The sequence below is a fragment of the Falco peregrinus genome, chromosome 4, assembly GCF_023634155.1.
Source record: "Falco peregrinus isolate bFalPer1 chromosome 4, bFalPer1.pri, whole genome shotgun sequence".
Taxonomy (NCBI): domain Eukaryota; kingdom Metazoa; phylum Chordata; class Aves; order Falconiformes; family Falconidae; genus Falco; species Falco peregrinus.
The window spans coordinates 64048543-64069658 of record NC_073724.1 but is presented as its reverse complement, the minus strand read 5'-3'; the positions used below and the strand labels follow the sequence as shown (position 1 = coordinate 64069658).

Here is a 21116-nt window from a genome sequence, read left to right as displayed (position 1 = left end):
GCAGATACAGCACCAATGCCCACTACCGAAATAAAACATTTAATCTACTCAAAATTCATTTTGCCCTGAAAGTTTCTCCCATTACGCTTGCTCTATTTATCTGCTGCACATCTGCTGCCAGCGCGCTCCCTGCGGTGCCGAAGCGGCGGCCGGCCCGGGGGCTCCCTTACCGGGACGACTCCTTCACCGAGGCGGTCTGAGCCCCAGCGGGGGACCGCAACCCCCCACCCAAGGGCTCCCCCGCTGCCGGCCGGCTCACACGCGGCTGCCCAGCGGCGGCAGGAGGGCGGGCGGGGAGACAGGGCGGGCGCCTCCGCCACGGCGGCCAGCCCCGCCGCCCTCCCCGGGAAAAGGCGAGCCCCAGCCGCCGGCCGGGCGGACAGCTCCCCGGCACCGACCCACCGCGGCGGGGCGGGGGCCCGGCTCCGGCGCCGCTTGTCCCGCCGGAGAGAGCCGACGCGGCGAGGAGGCTCGCACCGAGGGTCACCGCGGCCGTGCGCCGAGCCCCGCAAACTTGAGGGCGTCCCGGGCGCCCGGCGAGCAGTCCCGGGGAAGGAGCCCGCCCGGGAAGGCGGCGGGCGGGCAGGCAGGGCAAGGCTGGAGGGCGGGCGGGCGGGCGAGCCGCGCCGGGAGCTCCGCGGCAGCCCTGCCCCACTCGCCGCTCCCCTTTTGTCCTAGCGGCGGCCCCGCCGCGGAGCTGTCCCGCCCCGGCCCTCGGCCCCGCCGCCGCACCCGCCCCCCCTGCGCCGTCCTGGCCGACTCCGCCAGCGTTGCCGCCAGCAAGCGGGGCGAGGACGGGCCCCCCGCCCCCCCGGCCTTACCTGCGAGGAGAAGGAGCCCGCGCGGCATCTCCCACCCGGGTGCGAAACTCTCCCGCCCGGCGCGGCACCAGCCGGAGCGGCCGGCGGGGGAGGGGCCGCGGCGGCTTCGCCTCCGGGAAACATCCTCAGAGCCCATTGGCTGCCTCGCCGCCCCGCCCCCCCTTCGCCCCGCCCCTCCGGAGTGCCTCCGCGCGCCCATTGGGCGGTGGCGGCGCTGACGCGCGGCAGGCCGGGCCGAGGGAGCGGAGCGAGGCGGTCACTTGCGCTGGCGGCGCGGCCGGTGCGGGCCGTTTCCCCTCCGCCCGAAACTCCGCGCGCCCGGCACAAAGGCGGCGGCGGTCGGGCGGGCTCCCCCGGGGGGCGGGCCGCGCGCGCCGCTCGCCACCTGCGCCGGGTTCCCAGAGCGCGCCCGCCCGCCGGCCGCCGCTGCCCCCGTGTGCGTGTCGTTGTCCCGCGCACCTGGCGGGGGCCGGGTGGTGGTGGGGCGGCGGCCGGGGCGCGCCCCCGCGGCCGTTAGCGTGACCGTTACCAGCCGGTGAGCCTGGCCCCGCGCAGCCTGGCGGGTGTGGGCAGCGCGCCTGGCCGTGCCCTGCGCCCCTCGCCCGTTCCTCCGGGGCGAGGTCCCCGCCGCGACGGTCTCACGCGAAGCGAACCCCCCCGCCCCCGAAAACGGGCTACAGAGCCGGGGGCGCGGGGCGTCGCCGGGCGGGGCGCGCCGCCTGCCGCCTCGAGCCCGCCGCCGCCGGACCCTGCTCCCGGCGGGGCCCTGCCGGTCCGGCTGAGACCCGGTCCTGCCGGGCTTGTCGCGGGATGCTCCCCGCACGACAGGCGTGACAAGGCAGCAATGAGAAGGCTTGGGCGTTTTATTTATTTATTTTTATTTTTAATGTTTTTACTTATGAATATATTTATTATTATCACTTTATTTGTGCATTTCTTGTCATGGTAAGAAAGTGTGATTAAATGCCGAACTACACCACCAAATGTTCAGCAGAAGCTTCCCTAGAAACAATAACATCTTAATATACTGAAATGGGATGAGAAATCCTGGCCGTGAGCCAGGCGGACACATATCATTTGGAGTGGGATGTTTGAGATGTTTGCATTATCAAGTGTCATGTTAACAAGGTGGGTTTATAGCTGCCTTGGGGCTTTTAACTCTCAAGTAGAAATGCTGCTTTGGGAAGGCTTTGGTGGGGGACACCCATTGTTGTCTACTTGACACTTGCTTTGAAACATCTGCCGCCACAGCGTGGCCAGCTAAGCTGCTTGTGGGGTGGCAGCTGAAACAGCACAATTTCCAGACTAGTATATTATTCAAGTATATATGAAACTCCTGCTTTTAAGGTGGTAGTCTGTAACTCACCCTTGTTTTAACAGCTACCACAAAGCGTCTGAGATGCTTCTGGGATGGGGAAGCAGTGGAAAGCCAGCTATCTGCTGTCACTGAGCATGCAAAGCTTTGTTCATCAGTCACAAACACTGGTCACTGACCCCTTTGTTAAAGGAATTAAAATAAATACACAAAGACCGTGACCTGCAAACCAATAAAGTGATCTCGCCCATTCTGGCCTTGTCCCCAGCTTAGTGATGTAGCTGGGTATAATCAGTAAGCTTTGTATGTTATTGTTTACAATCATAAAATGGTTGGGGTGAGAGATGTCTTTATGGCCTTTTGGTCATTTTGCCTTATAAATGCAAAATAAAATGTGAGATAATCTATAACATCATGCTTTCTAGGTTTCTACTCCTAAAATCCAAAGCACTGAGATTTATATCGCTTTCTAAAAATGGCTGGTTTGCCACATTAGTTGATGATGAGTAAGTACTCAATGACTGCTCCATTTCCTGACTGTTTCAACTTACACCCCTCCAATAACTATTATCAAGTCAAATTCTTGTCAGCTATCCTTCCAGTCTTTCTAAATCCAACAGTCTTCCTGAGATCATGATAATTTATAGACATTTTAAATAATTTGTGTTTACTAATGGAAGGGCTCCAACTGAGAAGAAGGAGGCCCAGTTTAGAAGAGGAAAATCCTTAGGAAAGGCAGTCTGTCATGTACTTAATCTTCTATAAATTGCAATGAAGTAAATGAAATTTCTGTTCATGCTTAAATTTCCACATATGTAAGAATTTATTTTAATTTAAGCATATGTAAATATACATAAGATTCTGTGAATCAAGGTTGAGATTTGCCTCATCAGACTATGACAACTGCCAGACCTACACTAGTTAAATCACTTTCACATTTCTGTGCTGCGTTTTGTTCTGTAGAGGGTTTGACTTTATCACATTTGCTGAGGTATTTATTTCTACTAATGGCCCATTCACGTCAGATCCTCGTCTTAGCAGTTCCTTTGCTCACATCTCTTATATAGCTGCACATCCTTGATCTATGCTTTATAACTGGAATTTTATTTGTTCAGTGTAAGTCTGCTGATATCATCAGTTCTGGTCAAATTTATATATATATATCTCCACAGAGCCAGATGCACAGATGGTATAAATCACCTCATCACCACTTATGTCAATACAACAATACTGATTAACATTTCCTTGTGAACTAGGCAACATATACAAAAGCTCCTCCTTACCATTATTTTCCATTTTTAAATAACCCTATTTCTTAAAGTTTTACTATCTTGCTTTTTGTAATATAGCAGCTTTTACGATGACCTTCTGTTCTGTTTTAATTAATGTGAAGAACTGCAGAGCAAATACCTGTTCTGGAGAGTTCCCTAGTTCCCTCAAAATCTGATTCAAATCAGCTACAGTTGCATAATTTATCTCCAGTCTGCTTCTTCAGAGGGTTATTATAGCCATTCAATTTAAAACAGTTCCTAAATACACTATTTTTTTTTTTAAATCTGCAATTTCTGGGAGGGTATGTGTATGAAGTGAGTATCTCCTTGCTCTGAGTTTTCTCAGCATGCTAAATTGATCTACCTAAGTGGCTATTGCATCCTTATTTTTAGCAGCCTGACATTGCAGATCTGCACAAAGGCCAATCTTTCTTTTGTAAGAAAGGAGTATGCAAAAGACGTATTTCAAGGGATCAGCACTTGTGAGTATTGCAGTGACTTTGCAGACAAGAGAATAAAATGTTGGGTACTGTGGTAATGAGGGATTCAACCAAAATGCTTCAGAAGCTTAAAAAGACTGACAGTCTTCACCATAGTTGTTTTTGAAACAGCTGCATCTTCCCCATGGCCTGGATTTTGCCATCATAAATGTGGGTGTGGCCATGGAGCACAACTGCTCACAACTGTAGGTAATCAGCTGGTCACTACCTGTTGCATGGTTGGGGTTTGCATACACATTATATATACAAATATTTGCATATATAGTACACATATTTGCACTCCTATTGTTAATTGGACTTTGATGGTCTCTTTCTCTAGGCAAGTGTGTGCGTGTATATGTACACATATATGTATCTAGACACAGGCAAACTCATACGCCTGTTGCAATTTTAGCCTGGATTGACCATAAGTCATAAACACAAAATAAAAATGAAACAGAAGTTAAACAAGATTGTTGCAAGAGGACTGGAAAGAATGAAGCCTTGTTTTCCATTTTTTCTGTGTCTCATATTCCTACACCTTCTTGCTTGAATAACTGCAGTTCCCCTCATCACCCACATAACTAATCTTCATTAAGATCCCTTTATATTCCTCACTTAGCTTTTCGGCTTGCCACCTGTTCCAGATTCACTTTATTCTATGACAGACCAGAGCTATAAGTGTGTTCCCTGGTGAGCAGCCTGCCCAGGCTTCTCCGCCAGCCAGCCACCACACAGAATTAGTGACAGCTGGATCTCTCCATGGGAGTGTCTGCAGGGTTGCTGTGATTTCAGCAGCCATTATGATTTTTATGAAACATGCAGGAACTGAACATCCTTGAGGCCCCTGTACTTTGACAACTCTGGATTAAGGGGGACATAGGTTATTAGAAAAGCATTGACAGGCAGACCCCAAAACTTTAATTTTCTTTAAAATCAAGGCTTCCAGTCAAGCGTTAGATCTTTCGCCATTCTACTGTAGACATGCTGCTGTAGACATATCCTTACTCACTCATTGAGAATGAGCAGATCCGTTGAAGAATCCATGCAAGATTTAGAGTAGATTTCAAGGATTATGGCTCAGTCTTAAATTACGTTAAAGTATGTACTTCCCTCAAATAGGTAGCCAAGAAGTATCTTTTTAAAGTAGTGGTTAATTCTGAAGGTGAGAACTATGCTCTGCTATACAGGCGGTTATGAAACGTGTTCTTGTCAATATAAAATGAAAACATTGTATCAGGCCAGACACTTGTGAATAACAAAGAATCTGCTATTCTGTTGTTCTCTGAACCATAAGAATCCTCATCCCCGCTCTTCACTACGGTGCTTTAAACATAATGCAAGATATACCTTAGCTTTCATAGGAAAAATAAAGCACTGTCTATCAATAATCAAACTAAGCCTTTCAGGGAGAGTACCAACATAGTTATGCCAACTCATTAAAAGTTCAGCATGAAGCCTGAAGTACTTCATTCTGTGCATCTGCCTAGCTTTTGTTATTTTAGAGAAAATACAAAGTTTTCACTTAACTCTGATAAGTTTTTTCCTTCTGCCCTTTCTTTACCAGATACTGAAATGAAAATAACTATCTGTGTTTGACACAAAGAAGCAGAAGATAAAAAAGAAATTTTACATGAAAAGTGGAACCCTTAAATAATTTTCAAAGGTACTCAAATTTCCTTCCTAAAATTATTGCAATTATTTACGAGGAAAAGGCTGGAGATGTAATCAGAATGATTGCATGTGCTAACATTATACAATTTAAGAATATTTCCAAGTTTTACATTTAAAAATTGTATTGTCCTAATCAAAAGGCTGTACAAGCATCTCTGCTGTCAGAATCAATTTGTAATTCATTACTTTTGTCCTCCAGTTAATAGTCTTTTATCTATGACATGCATATGCGTATAAATATCAATAGGCGCTTTTAAAGACTGCTGTGTCTGTCTTAGGGTTAAATTGATTGGAACTTTATTGCACGCTATAAAAAATTGTATTGGGCAATACATTAGAAGATTAGGGAAATTATAATCTACTGGAAAAAACAACAACAGCTAAAGTAGCTTCTCTTGAAAAGCATTTGCAACTGTGGTCAGAGAACCAGAACAATTATTTCCTTTCCTTGTATTATGTATTGGTCCTTTGTTCTGCACTCACTTTGTCATTTGCCTAAGTGAAATGTAAGTGCTGAATATGGTAAGTCAGTCAGATGATGTCATTTTGTAGTGAGTAATATACAATGATGTTGTGAGGTACAAGAAACAATGGATTGGGGCCTGTACCTTTTTCTGTGTAAAGGTTCCCTCTCCAGCTATTTTTAGCTCTTCAGCTGCGTGTCTAACCTTGTCTTTCATTCCATTTTCACAGACCTACTTATCTAACAATGGGTTCCATGGAATCCTGAAAGTTCATCTACATGTAAAGAACTCCATGACCAAGACCTATACTTAAAAAGTCAGAGGGAAAAAAAGGGTCTTTGAAGCTAAGCCTAAAAGTAATAAGAGAACTCTGGGGAAATACATACAATGAAACACTATAACATCATGAAAAAAAGAGAGAAGATAACAGTGCATGATTCATATGAACTCAGTTTATAACTCACAAATCAAAATCTGTTTTGAAAGATCTTGGAACTGCATCAGCATTTGAGGCAAAGCTGGTGAGCAGCATGATCCAACAGGCAGACATTAGACAAAATCAAACTGCAGACCAGGACATCAGACAGTAACACTGCCATAAAATGCAGAAATAATTGTAAACTATTCTTGTTACTGGTATTTGTGAAATTAAACTGTTACCCTTACTAAAATAATTTTGTTTCATAGACAGGTTTGGCTGTAAGCATGAGATCGTACAGTGATGCTTCCATTTTAGTGTCTACCTAAGAAAGCACTGAGAAATTTAAGACGTATGAGTTACTGTGGGGTGTTGTTGGAGTGGCTGCTCTTAGGTAATTTCCAGCTGTGATTTGTAAATAGTACTTTTCTTTCTCTTCTTGCTCAGGGGTAATTATGGCTGTGTAAGAAATTTAAGAAGGAGTAGTTTATCTTTTTTTTTAATCTAGAGTGCTTGGCAAAGGAAAGCATCTCACTTCAGAGGTGGAAAACCTGAGGACTAATGAGATAAAGTCACTTACCTATGATTGCACAGCAATTCAATGGCAAGAACAAGAAGCAGAACCCAACAGAACTGGTTGTAATTTGACATTTCCCTTCCTATGAGGAATTGTGAGCGTCTGGAAAAACTTTTGCTGAGCTGACAGATGAAAGGTAAAGCCTCAACATTTTCATAGGACACAAACTGCCTTCTCTTTCTCCTGCCCATCCAAGAGAGCTCCATCTCAGGAGAATCAAGACTGAGTTTTTAGCTAACTGTGCATCTTCTGGAAGGCTTTTTGTCCCCTGGAAACCAGAGTTGATAGGACATCCCTGGACAGGCTGCCGTAGTCTGAATTCTGTGGCTCTCTCTGGCTTTCTAACTAGGGAGAAAAATGTTGGTTCTTTTCTGTATCCCCACCCTGACTTCAGTTCAGTCATTCCTGGCCTTGAAGATTTTTGTCCATTATTTTGAATGTTTCCTGTGAGGAAATTGTTCAGAAAGATGTCATAACCAGCTTTAGAACCCTATTCATGTTGTTTTTAAACTAGCCCCTTATTAATAAGTTGGTCTGCATAGTATTTTATCTGTTGAGCACCTGGCTTTGTACAGAGCATGTCACATTTTCTTATTCTTCTGTTGTCTACTAGCCCTAATTAATTTTTTCCCCCTGGTAAGCTAGGCCATATGGGTCAGACTCGCATTGTGATAGATACTATACAAAACCAGGAAGGACAGAATTCCTGCCCCAAAGAGATCATTCATGCCCCACAATTTTGCAACATTTAAACAGGTAGAGCAGCATTTATTTAATAACATTTAACAGCTCTTGTAAGGAGTAAGGCAGGGCCATCCTTCCATTGGTGGTGTTATTTTGCATGGACACAGGCAAACTATTTGTGTGCTCTTCTGTTCTGATACTGCTACAGAGCTCATTAAATATCCTTCTTGCAAGAAAGGCCTGAGGGCTATTAATTACTCAGTTTTCCATGTATAAAATGGGCAGAATGCTGCTAATCTGTTGACAAGTCTGCAGGAAGCTGTCCAACTGTGAAATGATACTGAAAATTTCATTTTCTCAGAGATATTGTCATCTCCTCACTTTTTTTTTTTTCTAAATAAGTTAGGAAGGCACTTCTCATTACCATGGAGACTAATATATTATTGCAAAGATTGTAATTGCAAGCTAGTTTCAAGGTTGCAAGTGGATTTTCCAGAAATCAGGTCAATTGATGAAGTACCTGCACTCAGTGTCAGCTGCTGCAGTGCACATCACTTTCATTTGGAGTCTTATTTACATTCCAAGCCCTAGGGCTTGGCTGCCAGCAAATCAATTGTGGAATTGTTGGACTGTGATAGATTCTGCAACAGGATAATAAAGGAAGAATAACTTCACTGAAGGGTAAACTTGCTTGCATCTACCCCAGGGTATCTCAGGGTAGCAACGTGTATGCAGGCAGTGATTGCAAAAGACTTGATGCCCCACAGGATCGTATGTTGGCTTACTGGTAGCAGATTGTTCTTGTAACCATAGCACAAGATAGGTGGCTCAGTGCATCACAAATCAAGGCCTGCCTAATAGCAAGCATCTTTTGCAATTCTTCAGTTTGATTTACTGAGAAAGAGAAAGAAAGAAACAGAGAAACAGAGAGAAAAACAGAGAAACAGAGAAACAGAGAAACAGAGAAACAGAGAAAGAAAAAGAAAGATAGGGAGATCTTACTGCCTTTTTTCCTCACTTATTTTCTCAACACATCACAAAAAAAAAGAAGGTTAATTAATGTAAAAAAAAAAAAAAAGACAAAAAGAAGAAGAAACGGGTCCAGTCTGCAAACTGGAAGTAAAAATATTAACAATGCACTTCAGTCCCACTCCCTGAGGGACGCTTTCAGCAAGTTTGTCTCTGAACTTGCTGTAGAAATCTTCAGGCAGAATGCAAAGACATAAGAGATTTCTTGACTGTATCTTGGTGGAAGGACATAGGACATTTCCACTCTTGTTTCTTACTTTTGTATTTATTCCCTTCCAAGTGAGTTAGCAACTTCAAGAAATTCTTCCACAGATGCAGTGACCTGCACGCTAGGAAATGATCTAACATAGTCCAGGCACTCGTTATTTTTAATAAAGACATTGTTGGCTTTTAAAGAACCCTTCACAACCCACATGCATTTGGAGCATTTATATGTTTTTCCAGTATCCACTTGAGGACCCAGTTCTGAAAAGTGCCAAGTGCTCCTGTGTGTGTTAACTTTAGTGTGTGTAGTTCTACAAAAGCGGATCAACATTTCTGTGAGGAAGATTGGAACTGGGCAGAGCTGTAGCCCCAGCTAGTATCTACAGACAGTCACATTATCTTCTAAAGCGTCCTTTCCCAAATGCAATTAGTTTGGAAACATTTTTGTGAGATATCAGCTGTCTCTGAGCAAGTTTGCCGTGTTTCATAGCATCAGGCCTTGGTAATGCCATGTCCCTACCTCAAATGTCAACAGTCTGGTGTGTCGGAAGGATGCAGTCCTATACTCACTTGGCTAAGTTATGTCTTGGTGCAATACTATAAAGAGATGTCAGAAAAAATCCTTGTGTAGCTTTAATGATCAAACATTTATCAAGGAGCAAATTAGTCCAAAAGGAGAAGTTTTTTCTTTCTACAAGACTGTCATGGTGTCACTAACAACAGAAATAAATGCAGATGAGGAGCCTAATATAAGACCATAAAACCCATTTGATTCAAAATGATAAAACAAGTTTAGCTCTATTACTACTCTTAAATTCTGGGTTTCACAAGAACTGATACTGGAACTCCATATTCTGAAAATGTATTTTAAAATACATTACTTTCTTTGTGTGTTTTATTAGCAAATCACGTTGGCTGAAATACCGGGCAGTAGTCAACAAATGGTATACTGAAACATGAGTAAGAGTTATATCTTCTCTGTTTAGCAGAATGAGAGAGAGGGGAAAAAGTAGAAGATAAAGAGAAAAAAATTAAGACCCAAGGCAATAATTATAGGAGGCAATAATTCCAATTATATTGCCCCAGAAAGTTCTATAACATGAATTTTTAAACATACACTTCTGTGCAGTTGTGGTCCCTTAAATATCTGGCAAAAAATTAATAGCTGTTGACTGCAATAATAACAAAATTATTTTTTTTGGTGTGCAACTCACTTGTGCTCATGCCATTGATTTTACAATTCCTTCAGGAACCATTATTTTATGGTTAGGTTTACCACATCATGTTATGGAGACTGTTCTGATCATAATCTGTATCAAATCCTTGAAGTACTAGCCTAAAGCTGGTTCATACATGATAAGATTTTTTTTAAGTATTTATCCATCTTGGAAATAAAAAAATCTAACAGTTTTGAGAAAGAATTTCTAAAATCCTTTTGAAAAGGCTGCAGGCTTCTGAATAGTAGAAAAGTATTTGTTAGGATTGTATGGGATCAAAACATACTGATATAGTTATACCAGTGGTTTCCAATGCTGTTGCATGCTCAATAGTTTTGGAAAACTGATTTCAGCTTCTTGAGCAGTGAAGCTGCTGGCAACATTCATGTGCACTACCTTCACACATCATTGCATCTCTCTTAAAGCTGGGAGATGAGCAATAAACTCCTTAGTTTCAGCTTGATTTTTATCAGTGCAGCATTACCCTTTCCTACTTAAAGTCTTGATTGTCTAATGAGGAAAGAAAAATGAACATGTGGGGAAGGGAGGAGGTTTTCCCAATGGCTTTTGCTCTAAATTCCCCTATGTGGCTCCACTGGCTACAAGTAGAGACTAACGAGGTTAACCGTATTAGGCTACCATGAATTCCCACCACAAAACCAGAACTAATTTTCTGAATCCCATGCAAATACACCTCTAGGCCATCCACTTCTATTATCACCTTTGTTTTGGTTTGTTTTGCTCTTGAAGGTATGTTGAGATCTCAAATTAAGCCAATGACAATTTGAATTGTCTAATTCAAAAGGTACGTTTCTCACAGAAAGGCACTTTTCTGCATGTTGTCATGCCTGTGGCATTATATCACTGGTAGTAATAACATCACTCCTTTTTCTTGTTTCCTTACTGTATTTAAATCGTGGGATGGCTTATTTTAGAACAGCCCTCATCCCAAATATGCTGATGCTAGATAAGTTGCTCTCTGTGTAAACCCATTCCTTGAAAGGGCCAGCTCTCACCTTCAGCCTGACAGAAAACAGGACTAAGTGCTTGGGTGGACATTTGGCAAAGCTTAACATTTCCACCAACACATCACTAATTTTTATGCTAAAAATTTCAGTGAAAACAGGCCAACCTGGAGTAAGTTCAGTGTGCAAGCCATTTAATTGTTTTATTTATGCAAAAGTATTTGCATTTTATAGAATTAGTGGAATTATCAAGACCCAGTTGTTGTCTTCCCTGAAACTAAGATTTTAAAACATTTGGCCTAGATAATTTAATTACCCAAATAAACAAACTACCATATAAACTGTCCTTGAATAGTTCTTATACCTACTTTTCTTACAAGCAGCAAAGGAAACACATAAACCCATATGAATATAATTGTTACCAGCTATTTTCTACATCTTTAAACACAGAAGCAACAGTAACAGTTTGTTACAAAAACAGTTAGTTGAGGAGCTGCTTTCTGCAGGTAAATCTAGATCTTGTAAACACATATGTGTTTTGTTTAGGCATTCTAGGGTCTTCCCAAGGGTGCATCACTGTCACTTTACACAAGTTTTGGTTCAGGGGAGATTTAGAGTGTCAAAATTGCCTGCTTTAGGTGTGTACACCAGCTTCATCTTTGTTGTTGATGATTCTTGGGTTTTGGAAGTAGGAGACCTTGTTTTGCCTACTAAAAACTGTAATGAATTATATTGAATTATATATTATTGTTTTTTAAACATGTGAAAGCCTAATCACTGCAAATTCATTCAGTATTGTTTGACAGTGTGTGTTACTAATAATAATTAGGTCATATTTTAGCAAGAAAAGGTTTCTCATAGGAAGTCCCCAAGTGCCACTTAGGCTGGTGATGGTATGTACTTACTGGAGAAAGACTATTAAAGTCAATTGGAATACTGGAGAAAGTCCTTATCAATATGATAAGGATAGATAAGGAATCCACACTCAAATTTGGGAGATTTAAGTAGTATTTTAAAATACCATTTAAACACAGATTTACCATCATTCTTGTATCCCCTAAAGTTAATTACCTCTCTGATTTGAGTGTGCCATATAGCAGGGTGACAATTACCTTTTTTTTTTCATAAATTCCCTGCTGGAAGGGTTGTATGAAAGCACCTCTTGGGTTTTTGGTTTGTTTTTTTTTTTTTTTTCAGGACTACAGGAAGGAAAAAGCAATTGATAGTGAAAACAATGTTCCTGTTTCTGAATTCAGCTTGCTGTTTTCTGCATTGGGTTTATTGTTCTGAGTTCAGCCCTGTGCCAGTTCAGCAAAATCCCATCAGCAAAGATTATATACATAAAAATAAAGCTAAAAAAAAAAAAAAGTTATTTTATTGGTATAGACCTGTATTAATGTATGACATGAACCGAGTAATCCCTTCCTGTACTGCTTTCATAAGGCTGAGAAGAAAGGGAGAAGGCATAGCTTATCAGAGGAGGACAGTACTTCAGGAGTGTAATTTACAGCAGAATAAGGTACCAAATAGGTAAAGCAGGTGATAGCAGATTAAGTGTATGTAAATATATGTATGTGCATAGACATATTTATACACAGACATGCACACACATATACACATATATACTTTTTATATATATATATAAATATATATGAGTGAGTGACTGTAATGAACTGCTTAAAACATCTTCTGTGGAAACCTGCTTGGAGGGGAATAAGAGCAGCTTTTTAACCACCTCCTGATAATTTCATTGTTATTTTTGAGCATTGGCCATACTGCTGTTCTTTTCTGTTGTATTCATATAGTACACTGCAGGTTTTGTGACTTCGGCATTTTTACATTGTTTTGTGGCTGTCAGAATGCAATGTCTGTTACACAAGTGTATTCATAAGACTGCATCCATTTTTAATTCTGACTTGTTCAGCTTTAGTAGAAGTCCAGAAGGGCTGTAGGGGGAACTTTTGCACAAATGTATGAAAAGCCAGAGAACAGTTTTGACTGAAGTCAGATTTGAGTAAAGCATCGTGACTTGGTTTCTCTTTGTATATACATATACATATACATATACACATGTTTGGTCTATATTTAATTTTTTTTTGTTATAAAAGCAAAACGCAAAGTTGAGGCAAATCCTGTTCAATCTGAAACAGTGCATCCATTCCCATGGGCTGAGGTTTTCAAAGACAGCTTTGATAGACTAAATACAGAGCAAAGGCTTATCATATTTGACTTTTAGCAGTATACTTATGATGGAAACATGTGACAACTATATACATTATTGAACCAGCTAGCCATGAAGCTATTTTTGACAAGTACCTTTAAGTATGGCACGTATGCAAGGTATTTCTGGGGCTTCTCCCAAAAGATAACCTAGTAATTTATAGGGATAAACAAAACGTCCAGCCACCCACTAGATGGTGACAAGGAGCATAGTTAGGTAAAATCGTATTTACAGCAGTGTATGCATTACCTTTTTAGCAGCAGAATCTGATTAACCTGCCACCAGATTCTCCCCCATATGTCATCGTGAGAGCTGCTGAATAGTGGGAAAGTGGTCAAGGATAATAGACTTGCCCAGTTAGCCGTGCTATAGAGAAGCAAGAAAAGGAATAGTTGTGGGGTGCAGGGTGGTGCTAAACGGTACAAAGTGCTACAGTTGAGATACTCCTGCAACAAAAAATTTCCCAGTGGCAGCTGTGTTATCCTGGTGAGTTAGAATACCAAAGGAAAGCTGTGCAGCAGCTGAATTGCCTGCCTGTGTCTTCCCTCTCACTGACCTGTGCTGCATCTCATTAGTTGCCTTCAGGAGTGGCAGGTGAGGGCCCTCACAGATATACAGTCAAAACTGTCAGCAGTGGATCCAAATGAACTCGTTGCTAGAAGGCATTATGTACAGCATATCTAGAACACAATGTTCCTTATTTGTTGCCAAAGGGGTGGTGATATTAAGGGAAGTGGTAAGCAGGAGATGATCTGTAGCTGACTTCTGAAAAGGTAATGCTGAACACTGAAGGCACCTTTACCATCTGCATGCCCTGTTATAAAAACAAAGACAGCTACACAAAAGGATTCTGGTGTTCCACATACCCGACACATGTATCTGCTGCAAAGGGCTAGTTTGTATACATTGCTGACGGATTTGATTGCCTGTTTGTGAACGCAGCTACAGAAGTGCTGAGGGATCAGCAGAATTTAACAGCAGAATTTTGCTTGCAGTTGTAAATAGAACAGCAGTACCCCCAACATGGTATGTGGATCATAAATAACAAAACAGCCTACAAAAGCTGCCCAGGAGGCAGAGTATCTGCTATTGCATTTGGTGAGTATTGGCTGCTGCAACCACTGACAGAGGCTGAATATAAGCAAAGTCAGTCTCACGTTGTTTCAGGAAAAGGATGTGCATTGGTAGAAGACTTCTTTTGCTGTAGTCTATATGAAGGATAAAATGTATAGTGAATGAACACAAGGAAATATATTGTACCTGAAAGTACCTTGCCTTAACTCTAAAGAAAATGTTTGTTGAGGGCTCCCAGGTTTTTATTCAATAGAAATGACCACAGTAAACTTCTAGGTGTATGTAGACATGTAAAATTTCCTCATCTGTCCAAGAAATGTGGAAAAGCATACTGTCTGAGAGTGGTACGTTCTCACTATCAAATGATTAATTAAATAAGTGAGTTTAATTTGAAAGAAGGGGAGCATGTTTGAGACAGAAAGAGCAATGGGAGACTATGTAACAAAGAGAGGAGGATTTTTCTGACTCTGCTTAATATACCTGACTAGACCACACAGTCTCAGTCCCCATCGCTCCAATGAGTGACTAATAGAAAGCTGGATACTACCCTCCTACCATTCATGCAACATATTTTGGCACAAGTGGAGCTGAGTGTGATTTCACCACTTATCCCATTATAGGATGCTGGGTCGCACACTGTCCCATCTTCTTCAATAGATGCAGCTTGTAGCAAGCTGCATCTTTAATCTGGATTATGCCTCATCCCCCATATCATTGCGCATCCTGATCTTCTCACTAATGTAGAATCTCTGTATTTACCCCAGCTTTGCCGTATGGCTCTTTCTAGTAGAAAACCCTTCCAACATTACACAATAGCTGCCATGTAAATTCAGTCTGCTATGGTCTGTCCGTGTAATGATTTCTTTCCTTTGTTACACAAGGTAGTTGCTAACAGAGTGCCCCTATCTTTTTTCAAGCCTTATAGCACCAAGCTTACCCAGAAAAAACGAAGTCTGATTTTTTAAAAAAAATCATATTTTTCTTTGTATAGTTTTTAAATCACCAGTGATACACAGAGCAAGCAAATAAAAGGCTCTGAAGGTTGCTTGTCTGGAACATCTTATGTTCAAAGCCCTAGTAATGTTTTTCCTAGCCCACAATTCAAGTAGAAAGACTGTCCTGGTTTCAGCTGGGATAGGGTTAATTTTCTTCTTAGTAGCTGGTGAAATGATGTGGTTTGGCTTTGATGTGAGAACAATGCTGCCAGGACACTGATGGTTTTAGCTGTTGCTGGGTGATGTTTATACCAAGTCAAGGACTGTTCAGTTTCTCAGCCCTGCCAGCGAGAGGGCTGGAGGGGCACGGGACACTGGGAGGGGACACAGCCAGGACAGGTGACCTGAACTAGCCAAAGAGGTATGCCATACCATGGGACGACATGCTCTGTACATAAACCTGGGGCGGTTGGCCAGGGCTGCCGATCGTTGCTCAGGGACTGGCTGGGCACCAGTCAGCGGGTGGTGAGCATCTGTATTGTGCATCAATTTTTTTCTTTCCTCTCTTCCCTTTGGATTTCATTCCCTTCCCTTCTCCCTCCTTTTCATTATAATGGTTATTGTTATTACTATTAGTGTTCTTTCACTTTTATTTCAACTATTACATTGTTATCTCAGCCCTCAAGTTTTACATTGCTTTCTGATTCTCCTCCCCATCCCTCTGGGTGAGGGGGGAGTGTGCGAGTGGCTGCGTGGCACTAAATTACTGGCCAGGGTTAAACCATGACACCCTTCTGAGAAGACCATCAGACAACAGACACTGGCAAATTTATGTCACTTGAAGTGGGGTTCATGTGACTGAACACACATAGCTCTTTATCTACATCTGAGCTACTTGTTCTGGGCTTCTTTATAGTCAACAGGAAGAAAAACAGACATCCCTAGATCCCCAGATTTATTTTAGAGATTTGCATTAATAGAAGCTGAATCCTAATATAAAAAAGTCTGTCTTAAAAAATACTTATCAGTTCTCAGGGATGAGATCCTTCCACAGAGATTTCAGGAGCCAGCCCCTGACAAAAGGCTCTCAGTGTAACAGATTTTTTATTTTTACTTAAAATCTTAAATACACGATAAAATAAGCATATTAAAATTAAAACAATACAATTAAAACATTAAAAATGCATATCTTCAATACTATGAAATGCATTAACAGTAATTATGACAACAATAAAAAGTGAGAAAAACAAATGAGGAGAGAATAAAAGTTTGAATTAAAAGTGTACATTTTACCCAGCGTATCATTATTAGGTAGTTAAACTATTGTGGAGAAATCTTACCTAATTTGCCTAAGTTTACAGATAAAAGCTTTAAAGAAGGGCTTGGGAGAGTCTGTAGGTAGAAACCTACAGCATCATCATCAGCATGAGCACTGATGGAATAGCAAAGAAGTGCTGCTGCAAAGCATAATTCTTCTTTTATTGTTTTAACCCTGATATAAAATCAACTTAATATATATAATAAGATATTATCAATACTAAATTATGATCGTTTATATAATGTAGATGACTGAATCTACTGATAATACTAAACTGTCTCACTCTTACATCAGCCAAATGTTAAAAAGCACACTTGTGAATGGACTGGCTTCTGTGTTTTTGCTCATAGGAAGCTCTGACACATTTCTTAAGTGTGAATGTTCTCACTACCAATGTTTTCTGGTCATCTGATTTCCTGTATAAATTTTTTATGTATGTATTATTAAAGTGCTACTTATATTATTAACCCATAGTATTTAATATAGTAGGGTCTGATATATCAATTAAGATTTATTGGTGGGTCTACAGAAGCCTCCAGACGCTGCACTTCATAGCTGCCACCTATTTCTTTAATGCTTCTGAATCAAACCACAAATCCAAAGCCTTGAGGGCCATTGAGGGTGGTTGAATGGGGAAAGAAATCCAAAAGAACTCCACATCATATCAAAATTTGCAGTTCAGTCTCATCTCTCATTTTAACACCAGTTACATCTTGAACATCATTTACTTTTCATCTCAAGTCCAAACCCCTGTGGATAATTTCAACTACCCGAGTTTTGCACTCCAACACTGATCCAAAATCCATTGGCTTCAGCAGGAGCTATTCAACTGACTTTCAAATGAGCTTTGGATCAGGCCCTCAGTAAATATGGATCAAGTACAGTGGAAAACAGTTTCCTAGGACATTGTCTGCCAGGATTCGCCATTTACCATTACATTTTGTAATGATAGTCTCTTCAGCTTTTCTCTCAGAAATTGCTTCAGATCAGTTGAAAGGCCTATTTCTCTTGTTAATAAAAACACATTTAAAATATCTCTGGCAATCTGGCCTGCTGTTACCAGCTGCAAAATATGCTATTACATTATGCATGATTCTTGACTGTTCAGAGTAGGAAAAAACCCACCCTACTATAGTCTATTAAAGATTTTAATCTTATGCTAAATGTTTGCACTTTATTATTTTTGATAAATCTGGCAATCTAGGGATATTTACACATTCATAATATGTGTTGTTAATAAAGATACCTATTTGGTATTAACAAAGTCAATTTGAAATTAATTTACTAAGCATCAGAGAGATCATTTTCTAGTGCATCTGTTTGCAAAGGGGTTTCACATTAAAGAGGAGTCGGGTAGTGGAGATTGCTTACTGCTCTGGGGTCATGGGTTACTGAGTAATTTTACGTTCTCCCCCTTTCATGTTCACAGATTTTGATAACTGTTGTGATTCACTGAACGTAAAATAAATGATTTACTGCATTTATTACCTTTACTAATTATTTGAATTTTGATTCTAAAGGCACACAATGGAGGAGTTACATATGAACAGTGCATACTTTCAAAAGATATTCAGTAATGAATCTCTCATGTTCCAAACTTCTGGCATTGGTTGGGCTTAACTTTTAGAATATCCAGCACTTTACTAGAAAATGTAAAACATAAGTATAAAGACAAGAAGATCAGTGTTATATAATATATAATTGTGTATAAATAAGCACATAATAATAAATAAAAATTAATAAAATAGACTATAATGAATAGACAGAAAATGGAAATAACTGCTTTTCAGATAGAAGCAAAACACGAGGTTGATTTATTCAGGGTGAAAGCATTGAGCAACAATAGACCTACTAGTGTAACATCAACAGTATGCAAGATAAAATTATGATGGAAAGAATAATTTGTGACATGAAGGTAAATTAAAATGGTATAAAATTCAGTAAGTTTTTCCAAGGGAAGTTTATATCAAAATAAATTTATTCATTTTTTGGATAACAGATTTCATGAAGCAGAGGTAAATGGAAGATCTAATTTGTTTGGTAACGAATGATGGGATTCATCTGACTAAATGCACGTGTCTGCTCTGGAGACTTTTATTTCTAAACCAGTCACCCCATGCTCCCTTTTTAGCATTGCCAAAAAAAAAATAAAAATCCCTTTTAGCTATGATTCATCCTATCCTAAAGGAAATGTCTAAAATAAGTCACTTGAATCACACCTACTAGTGCTTACTTCTCTCCATTGACTGTAAAGTAAGCCAGGGGTGACTAGCTGAGCTGTAGATGACCACCCTAAAGACATCTGAAGTTGAATGGGAGTAATCCCATTTATGGGATCCCAATTATGAGACTAATTTATGAGTAAAGCATCCTGAAATTATGCCTGTAGGAAGGTGTTCATTAATATGATGGAAGTACAAACCTGAAGATAGTTAGGGAGCTGTTTAAAAAGTTGTCAATGGGCAATGTTGAAAAAAGAGATGTAATGGGTTGAAGGGAGCTACTAGAAGCATTATTCATGAATCAGACTTGGAGTGGATCTTAGTATTTCCTTTAATGATTTTGGCATGAAAAGTAGGATTGAACTAACAATATCTGATATGAAACTGGGTCTCACTGTCAATACAGGTCTAGGATGTCATACAGGAAAAATCAGATAACCTTGAGAATAGAACAATGGTAATGAGATAAAATTTAATATAACAAAGTACAAATATTGCAGTAAGTGAAAAATCTGAAAATATTACCTAGGTGCCTAAAGTGTATTTTGAAAGAAAATAGATGTCTAATTTTAATAGAAAAATTACAAACAAAAAAGTGTTAAATCCTCCCTGTGCCTAAAAAAGCAATAGATCTTCCAGTTTTCTACTGAAAATGAATTATATGCCTGAAGTTTTTCTATTCTGCATAGTTAAGAGTACTGCTACTGTGGCTGAACTGAACATTTGGGAACTTATTGCCTGCCTGGGCTTCTCTGGGAGTTACAGTCTAAGGTCCCTGAAGACTGCAGTCTTTCTAAGCATTTTCTAGTTATACCTAACAAATTAACAGTCAGTATTGCTGTATTTCAAAATCATCAGATAGAAGCAGAACAGACAAGCCTATTTTACGGTCAACGACAGAGTTGCTTGCATGCCTGAGAGAGATGCAGCCCAAAAAATGCAGAACTTAACCATCTGGTTATGAGAAAGGCACTCTTCATTCTGCAGGGGTGGCAAAGAACGCACAAGTCAGTGAGGCCAAAAGACTATCCTAGGAGTCTCTTGCTTGCCAGCACTGGTTTTTGCCAAGGAAACAGAACACCTAGATCTGGCTTTAAGTTTATTTTGCTCTTTTTTAATCATGACTGCTTCACTCAGGGAAGTGCTGACAGGAACTCAGGTGACTGTGATTCCAGGTCAGTGGTATTGCTGCTTGGGTTACTCCCTGTTACTTGCTGTCCCACCTGTACTAAGAGATGAGGGGTTAAGGTTCCCTTCTGCCAATAGGCAGTTAGAAACCTGAACCCTTGTTGCTGTGGGTAAAATAAAATTCAAGCGTCCTATTGATCTGGTAAATGTTCTAATAATTAACCTGTTCCTGAAGTCAGGCAAATTGTTTCGTGGCCATCTTTTCAAGCTGACAAGCCAATGGCAATGAAAGTAATCTGTTGAAATGTTGCCCAGAGAGGTGGTAGATGCCCCATCCCTGGAAACATTCAAAGTCATGTTGAAGGGGGCTCTGAGCCAACTGATGTAGTTGAAGATGCCCCTGCTCATTGCAGGGGGGTTGGACTTGATGACCTTTGAGGCTCCGTTCCAACCCAAACTATTCTATGAGTCTATGTATACAGAATTCTGTATCTGAATAGCTGTTTAGAAACTATCTCTATGCCGAGAATGTCATTTGTGACTTGTTTCATCTCAAGATAGATACCTAAAAGAGACAAATTAATCTTTCTGGGAGTGCTTATTTCTCTCCTTTAAGTATAAATGGAGCCTAGCTATCTCACTGAGATGAACATTTTATAGGTAAGACATTACAAGTCTGCATGGGTGTAACAGGTATTTTAGTGCAAACGGTGTTTTTCATCTCAGAATCCATTTCACAGCTGACCATATACCTGCATTCAAAACCTAAGTTCTGCAAAATACACCATTCCTCTCACTTGGCATTGCTCATAGTACAGTTTAGATGTTGCTGCTGGTCCACTCAGTAGATCGGCTGTTGCAAAGCTCACATATCCCATATGCCTTTTGTATAGACTGCAGGCACCTGACTCAGCATTTTTGAGCTCACTCTTAAATTCTGTGGATAATTTCTAGGTGATGGAGTGCTGAATATCTCATTGCTTAAGACAAATGAGCTGTCAGGAAGCCCCAGCACTTTTGAAACGCAGGGATCTAGTAACTAGAAACTTAGCCCTGGTGAGAGTTCGGCCAACAGCAGATGGTGAATACTCCGTACTACT

At 40.9% G+C, this 21116-nt stretch overlaps 1 protein-coding gene across 4 annotated transcripts in view; it reads right to left on the bottom strand.

Annotated features, from left to right (window-relative positions):
- Positions 1 to 923, bottom strand: part of TMTC4 (transmembrane O-mannosyltransferase targeting cadherins 4) — a 59136-nt gene extending 58213 nt beyond the window's left edge. For 2 of the 4 annotated variants that reach the window (XR_008746992.1, XM_055802741.1), the window contains exon 1: positions 822 to 923. The gene's annotated coding sequence lies outside the window, so the exon portion shown is untranslated. Of the gene's footprint in view, positions 1 to 170; positions 192 to 821 lie in introns of those variants that run through there. The other 2 variants (XM_027784758.2, XM_027784768.2) reach the window with 1 other exon arrangement.
- Between the last annotated feature and the right edge of the window lie 20193 nt (positions 924 to 21116).